Raw genomic sequence first — 8,700 nt, forward strand, 5'->3', positions numbered from 1 at the left:
GCAGGATGGGGCTTCCTTGGTGGCTCATGGTCTGCCTGCCAATGTAGAAGACAGGTTCAATCCGTGAGCAGGGAAGATCCCACATGCCACAGAGCAGCTAAACCCATCCACCACAATTACTGAGCCTGTGCTCCATAGTGCTGTATAGAGCCCAGGAACCACAACTGTTGAACCCATCTGCTGCAACGACGGAAAGCTGTGTGTCCTAGAGCCTGTACACAATAAGAGAAGCCACTGTAACAAGCTGGGTGATGGGAAGGAGCAGGGCTGTGCATCCCCGTCTTCTGGTACTGGAGAAAGGCTGAAAAGATAGGAATTGCTCTACTTGTCTTGGAGGACAGCACGTTGCCAGTATCACCATGTGCTAAGCTAGTTAGTCCCTCAGTCAAGTCCCAAGTTTCTGCTTCCCCATGGACTGTAGTCCACCAGGCTCATCAGTCCTTGGAATTCTCCAGACTTGAGTGGGTTGCCATTTCCTTCTCCAGGGGATCTTCCTGACCCAGGGATCGAACCTGGATCTCCCACATTACACGCAGATTCTTTACCGTCTGAGCTACCAGGGGAGCCTGGTGCACTGATACCTTTGGGGTAACACCAATGTAATAGGTGAGGCTGCAGCTGCTAACAGTGGGACCTGCAGTCTGCTGTTTCTGAGATCCTGGCCCCTTTGAAATTTTCAACATTAACCTCACAACAAAGCCTAACCTTTGGAAAAATTTACTCCTCTCTGTGTTGTTAGTATCTTGAAAGTCTGGGCTGAGAACATAGTCTTCCTGGCCGTTTGTCTGCTTTCCATAATGGCTCTGGTGGTTCTAAATGGAACTGGAGGGAATGTCACATCATATAATTCCTTCCATGTATGGGTTACACCCAGAATACTTTCATACATTCCTCTTATTTTCCCACCTCTGTTCCTTAGGGTCGGAGAAGGCAATGGCACCCCACTCCAGTACTCTTGCCTGGAAAATCCCATGGACGGAGAAGCCTGGTAGGCTGCAGTCCATGGGGTCATGAAGGGTCGGACATAACTGAGCGACTTCACTTTAACTTTTCACTTTCATGCATTGGAGAAGGAAATGGCAACCCACTCCAGTGTTCTTGCCTGGAGAATCCCAGGGACGGGGGAGCCTGGTGGGGGGTCGTACAGAGTTGGACACGACTGAAGCGACTTAGCAGCAGCAGCAGCAGCAGTTCCTTAGGGTAGAATCCTATTTTCTGCAGCACACCTGGGTATTGACCATTCATGTGACAGGTACTTCACAAATAATTTCATCCTCCAATCTTTGGTTTCAAATCCGGCTATACGTGAAAATCACTTGGGGCTTTTGAAAAGGCCAGATTTCCTGCTTCATTCTCATTCTGCATCTTTTTTCAATTTCCTAATGGGGCTCCCTGGTGGCTCAGTGGTAAAGAATCGTCTGCTAATGCAGGAGACATGGATTTGATCCCTGCTCCGGGAAGATCCCACATGCCATGGAGCAACTAAGCCCGTGTTCCACAGCTGTTCAGCCCGTGCTCTGGAGACAGAGAGCGACGACTACTGAGTCCCCGTGCTGCAGCTGCTGAAGCCCGTTGCTCCTCGAAGCCTGTGCTCTGCAACAAGAGAAACCATTGCAATGAGAAGCCCACACACTGCAATGGAGAACCTGCACAGCCAAAAATAAAATTATATAAATTTCCCAGTGATTCTGGTATTCAGCTGGGTTTGGGAATTAATGTTTAAACCCACTTGTGAAGTAGGTAGTACTATCCCCATTTCCCAAGTAAGGAAACTTAAGAGAGGTTAAGTCACTTAAGAGAGATTAAGTCATTTAAGGGCAAGCAGCTAGAAGGTACCAGAGATTAGATATGAACTCAACTCTGAGTTAAGACCTCAGAGGCTGCTTTGCAGTTGAGGAAGCCAAAGTCTAGAATCTGGTATTAAGTGGCAAAAAAAGATTCTTTTCTTGCCAGGTTGAAGGCAGGCCAACACAGTAGGAAATATTAATTGAAGGTATAAATTCTTATCATCCTTTCATCCTTGGGGGAAATTGCCTTGTAGCCTGGAAAGAAAAAATTATATTAAAAAATTAATATAGTGTAATAAGTATACCAGTCCATCCTAAAGGAAATCAATCCTGAATATTCATTGGAACGACTGATGCTGAAGCTGAAGTTCCAATATTTTGGCTACCTGATGTGAAGAACTGGCTCATTGGAAAAGACCCTGATGCTGGGAAAGATTGAAGGCAGGAGGAGAAGGGGACAACAGAGGATGAGATGGTTGGATGGCATCACCGACTCAGTGGACATGAGTTTGAGCGAACTCCGGGAGATGGTGAAGGACTGGGAAGCCGGGAGTGCTACAGTCCATGGGGTCGCATGGAGTCAGACACAACTGAGCAGCTGAATAAGAAAAATAGTGTCTATTGAGTAGTGATTGGGCAGATGCAAACAGGACCTGATCTCTGTCTTCATAGCATTTTCTTTGCCCTAAGGCAGACAGCCTGGCCTGTTGTACATACTTACGTATTTGTTGAATAGGTGAATACAAATTATAATACAACTTGCCAAGATACTAGAATAGAAATAAGTAAAAGAAATTGTATTGGATGGAGGGGTTAGGTCTTGAAAAGTGGATGGAAAATTCCAGGCTGAGAAAAACAAATGGGCAGTGAGAACCACTGAAAGATTTTCACATTTGTTCCTTTAAAATAACTGTCTGAAGTACCGGGAGTGGGAGAAAGGGCTGGAGAGAGGAGCAACTGAAGGTCAGATGACTGAGTTTTGAGTTGGTTGCTGTGGTCCAGATCCAAGGTCTGCATGGGTAGGTACGGGGCTGGCCTGAACCAAAGCCGTGGGATTAGGTGCTGGGCTGGTGAGACCTCCTTGAGGGAACTGCTTGAATTCAGCGAGGAAGAGGAGGCCTTGTGAGCACTGTTTCCATCAGGATTCAACGTAAGTTTTCCATAGAAACAGGTTGCCTGGTTAAAATGCTATATATGGTGCAGCACATTGCAGATAATTGGGTGATAGTGGACCAGCTTGGAAACCTAGTCACTATTTGTAAGTGTATTTCTGCAGAAAAAGAAATGAGCTCTGAACCCATGAACTTGAAAACAAACTTTTAGAACACTTTCTGAACAGGGACTGGCTTTCAGAAAGTCCCAGTGAAGGAGAAGCAGTTCTCTTGACTCCTGCTGCCCACCCTGGCACCAGCCTTCAGGTCCCCTAGCTTCCACATTACTTCATCAAGGAGAGGCCTCTCTAGGCTTGTAGGTCAGGTAGAATGTTCCCCCATGTGGCCACCGGTACCTGATCTCTAATCAGACCCGTCTTATAATCACTGGCTTACTGTCTCTCTCCTGTGGTCTCTCAGCATCATGGGGATAGTGACTGCACCTCATTCAAGGCTATGTTCCCATCCATAGCACAGTGGCTTCTATGTCTGGTCCACCTGAACTGAAATTTGAACCAGGGAAAAGGTTGGGCAGGAATTTGGCCTACATAGTGAGAATGCAAACGGCTTGATCTCCTAGAGCCTTAATGGTTTTTTTTTGAGGAGGGGCGATTGTTCATAGAGAGGAATCAGTCCTCTGAAAGCGGGTGTTAGAAGAGGTTGGAGATACTGGGAAGAATGGATTCAAAACTGAGATACTTTTTTACAGAGGCAGCTAATAGATTATGTTTGCAGTCATGTAATTGTCTGTTATGTTAATGGGTGTGTATACTTGGGCTGATTTGGGCAAAAGGAGACTCAGTATAGACCGAAGGCAGGCAAGAACATTTGGGAAGATTAATGGAAGGTGTAAATTTCACTTTCTCTCCCCTGAGGGCTTCCCCTGTGGCCTGTGCGTATGCATTTAATAAGAAGGAGAAACCCCTGCTCTGGCATCCGGGCCAGAGAGACCCCCCCAGGGAGGGCAAGTTGAATTGAGGTGCAAGGCTTCAGGAACACTCAGGAAATGTTTACTCAGTGCCATGTGTCATCTGAAGCCTCAACCTGACCCAGAAGAACTTGATCCCTCTCTCTCCCCTGTCAGCGTGTTGGCCTCTTCCTGAGGGCTGGCACTGATATGGTGAGTGTCCTTGTTAATGAAGGACAGTCACAGTTAAGAGAGATTTTGGATTTTGATTGAAACTGTCCTGATACAGAAGTCGTGAACCTGGTGCTTAGGATGGAAGATGCATCTGTGCCCGTAGCCAGGCCCTCATTCCCTGTGGGTACCCTCTTGCTGGAGAGGAGGGATGGGGGCTTCTCATGATCCTTCTCATCAGAGTCCTTTGATTTCAGGTACCCCAAAAGGATTGGTTAATTTATTTATTTTAAAAATTATTTATTTTGACTGTGCTTGGTCTTCACTGCTGAGTGAGGGCTTTCTCCAGTTGCAGCGAGCGGGATCTGTCTCTATTTGCAGTGCTCAGGCTTCTCATTTAGTGGCTCCTCTTGTTGTGGAGCACGGGCTCTAGGGCTCACAGGCTCAGTAGTTGTGGCTCATAGGCTTAATTGCTACGCAGCATGTAGAATCTTCCTGGACCAGGGATCGAACCCATGTCCCCTGCACTGGCAGGCAGATTCTTAACCACTGGATCACCAGGGAAGTCCAAGGACTGGTTAATTCAAGCCAAAGGGAACTTATTGGAAGAGTATAGATTATTTCAGAGATCCTAAGGGTCTGCTGAGGAACATGACATGGAGAGGGTGTCAGGGGTCCAAGGAACAGGAACAGATCTCGGCACATCTGTTGAGCTAAATCAACTCCACCTTTTATTCTGTACTTGCATCTCTGCCTTTATGATTGAATTCCTGGGTCTTATTGATCTCTCTTGGACCTTGTGCCTCTCCCATTGCTAGGAAATTAGGGAAAGATATTTGATTGACAATCCAATTAAGACTCCCTGTTAGGGCCTTCCTTGGCAGTTCAGTGGTTAAGACTGCCCTTTCACTGCAGGGGGCATGGGTTTGATCCCCAGTCAGGGAATTAAGATCCCACATGCCTTGGCGGCATGGCAAAAACAAAAACAAAAACATTCCCTGTTAACAGGGGAGAGGTAATTTTCTAAAAGCAAATCAAAGTTCTCTTGCTTTCTGAGAAGGGGGACATGGATGCCTGAAAAGCCCTGGCTGGCCTACTGATGCATGTAAATCGCATGACCTCCTGGAGGAGCCTCTGGGTTTGCCTCATTCCAACCAGGAACAAGACAATACCTCTTCCCATCTCTTCCCTCCGTCTACAGATCGTAAGCAGTGTAGATTTTGCAGAAGATTTTTGGGGAGAGGGGCTTCCCTGATAGCTCAGTTGGTAAAGAATCCGTCTGCAATGCAGAAGACCCCTGTTTGATTCCTGGGTCGGGAAAATCTGCTGGAGAAGGGATAGGCTACCCACTCCAGTATTCTTGGGCTTCCCTTGTGGCTCAGCTGGTAAAGAATCCACCTGCATTGTGGGAGACCTGGGTTCGATCCCTGGGTTGGGAAGATCCCCTGGAGAAGGGAAAGGCTACCCACTTTAGTATTCTGGCCTGGAGAATTCCATGGACTATATAGTCAATGGGGTCACAAAGAGTCGGACATGACTGAGCGGCTTTCACTTGGAGGAGAGAGGTATTGAACATCAAAGGAAAGTGAGTCCCCACATTCTGGAGAGCAGGGACTGTATCTGTTCATCACCGCTTCCCTAGTACCTCGTACCAAGCTTGGCATGTGTAGACTTCTTGAGATAAATATTTGTTGAAGCAAGGAATCCATTTGATAGCCTAGGTTCTCTTTAGCTATCAGTCGGCTCCCCGCCTCTCTCTTCATCCTTTTCTCATGAGGCTTTTCCAGTCCCTTCTAAAGTCTTGGTCAATTTAGCTCTGGCTCCGGAACTCTTGACTCAGCAAAATACTCACAGTTAATCAGACCTACTCGCCTCAGAAAGGTTTGTCAAAGTTATTCAACAGACACAAAGTGAGACTCTTGGTCAGTGAAGCAGGGGAATTCTGCTGCTAAAAATTTTACATCATTTCATTATGTACAAGCTCCTCAAATTCTGATATGCACCCTGGTAGTGCACAGAATGGGGACCCTGAAAAGATACATCCATGGACTAATTCCCAGACCCTGAGAATGTGACCTTGTTTGGGAAAAGGGTCTTTGCAGATGTAATTAAGGATCTTGAGATGAGATGATCATCCTAGATCATCTAGATGAATCCTGAATCCCATGACAAGTGTCCTGAAAGAGACACACAGGGGATATTTAAGAGATGCAAGAAGAAAAGACTCAAGACACACAGAGGAGGAGGTGGTGTGAAGACGGAGGCAGAACTGGGAGTGATGTGGCCACAAACCAAGGTTTCAGAAGCTGGAAGAGACGAGGAACAGAATCTTTAGAGCTTTTGGAGTAAGTGTGACACCTTGATTTTGGACTTCTGGCCTCCTGGACTGTGAGAAAATGAATTTCTATTGTTTTACGCTGTCAGGTTTATGGTGACTTATCACAGCAGCCCTACGAAATGAATACCTCCCTATATGAAGTGCTGTACTAAAGCGTCAACTGCTGCTGCTACGCAGTCACTCAGTCACGCCTGACTCTTGGCGACCCCATGGACTGCAGCCTACCAGGCTCCTCCGTCCCTGAGAGTTCCCAGGCAAGAGTACTGGAGTGGGGTGCCATTGCCTTCTCCAGGGGATCTTCCCGAGCCGGGGATCAAAGCTGAGTCACCTATATCTCCTGCATTGGCGGGTGTATTCTTTGCCACTGAACCACCGGGGAAGCCCAAACTGCCAGCTATCTTCTCTTAATTCCTTAAATGCAGTGTGCCTCTTTCTGCCTTTCACACCTGAACACTGTCAGAATCTCTGACCTAACAAGGGGTATTGGAAATCATGTTTAATCCCTTCAGGCAAGCCAACCAAACTCTTCCAAGACAGAAGGTTGACCACCAATGTCCGGCCAGCTAAGGTCACCTGGATGCATCTCTTTGCTTCCTGAGAGAGCTTCACCTAATGTAGAAGCAGCCATGAGGTTTTTCTCTGCATCCCAGTGTCTGTCTACTTTTGTCACAGGCAAAAATCATTGTCAAAACAAAAACGCAATTTGGATTTCTTTTTTAAAATGTGTTTATTTGACTGTGCTGGGTCCTAGTTGCAGCACGTGAGGTCTAGTGTCCTGGCCAGGGATTGAGTGTGGGCCCGCTGCACTGGGAACTTGGAGTCTTAGTCACTGGCTACCTGGAAAGTCCCTGGATTTCTTATATAGTCTCAAAGACCCTTTAGGCTAGGAGGTCCTGAAAAGATTATCTAAATCAGAGATTTTTCCAATGATTTTTAAACATGGAACTCTGCTTTAATGAAATCCCCAATCTTAATATGTAAAAGACAAAGGTAAAGCTAATCTAAATTGGGAAGGAAGAGAAGGGTCACAGCTAGTGCTGGCTCAAGTCCACCTCCTATTTCAGTCCCTTTTTGGCTATTTAAAAAAAAAAATAAATCCCTTGAAATTTCCCTGACTTCTGTTCTTAAAAGTGATGTTTCTAAGTTGGTCTCATTTATGGACCATGGCTACAGAGAACAACTCCTTTCCTAGTCTTTGCTGTTTTTTTAGGGACCAGTACATCACTCTCCCCATTTCCTTCTCAGTATGGAATGACACAGAGAGAGAAGCACAGTTATCAGACATAGGTAAAAACGTTAGCTTCATTACTGAGAAAAGCTGGCTTGGCAGATATGGAAGTGGCGGCGTCATCAAGTGGATGTCCTAAATCGGATCCCCAGAATTTGGGAGTCCCTTCTTCCTGGCACAGCCAGGCAGGGGCAGGACAGCCTACCACTGACCACAGGGAAGAGCAGAGAGGATGGCCCTCCGAGGCTTCACTGGCTTCACAAGGGCTGAGGTCAGTTCCTTCATCTGCTCACCAATCACACAGGTCTTCCAGTGGGGAGAAAATTTAGTTTTCTTGCTTACTTAAAAAAAAAAAAGTTAATTTACTTGGTTGCAGCACACGGGACCTTCACTGCATTATGCAGCATCTTTTTTGATTTGGCATACAGACTCTCTAATTGCGGCACACAGTCTCCGTAGTTGTGGCTCACACGCTTAGTTACTCCATGGCCTGTGAAATCCTAGTTCCCTGACCAGGGATTGAACTCACGTCCCCTGCATTGGAAGGCAGACTCTCAACCACTGGACAACTAGGGAAGTCCCAGTTTCTTTTTCTTCCTGGGACATCCCTTCTCCTCTGGTAGCTCAGCTGGTTAAAAAATCTGCCTGCAATGCAGGAGACCCTGGTTCAGTTCCTGGGTCAGGAAGATGGAGAAGGGATAGGCTACCCACTTCAGTATTCTTGGGCTTCCTTGGTGGCTCAGCTGGCTCAGAATCTGGCCTGCAATGTGGGAGACCTGGGTTCGATTCCTGGGTTGGGAAGATCCCCTGAAGAAGGGAAAGGCTACCCACTCCAGTATTCTGGCCTGGAGAATTCCAAGTACTGTACAGTCCATGGGGTCACAAAGAGTTGGACATGACTGAGCGACTTTCACTGGGAAAATGCCAGAGGGAGGAATAAGTATTTCTCCTTGAGAATGTTCACTTTCATTCCATTGACAAGAGACGATTCCATTTGGAAACTCAGAACCCAAATGGCAATTTTTGGGAAGACATATTGTGTCTTAGAGAGTCAGGTCAGGCTAATAGCTGTAACAAACAATCACCAAGTCTCCATCACATCTCTGTCATGACAGAGG

This window comes from Dama dama, chromosome 21 (assembly GCF_033118175.1).
Source record: "Dama dama isolate Ldn47 chromosome 21, ASM3311817v1, whole genome shotgun sequence".
NCBI classification, from domain to species: domain Eukaryota; kingdom Metazoa; phylum Chordata; class Mammalia; order Artiodactyla; family Cervidae; genus Dama; species Dama dama.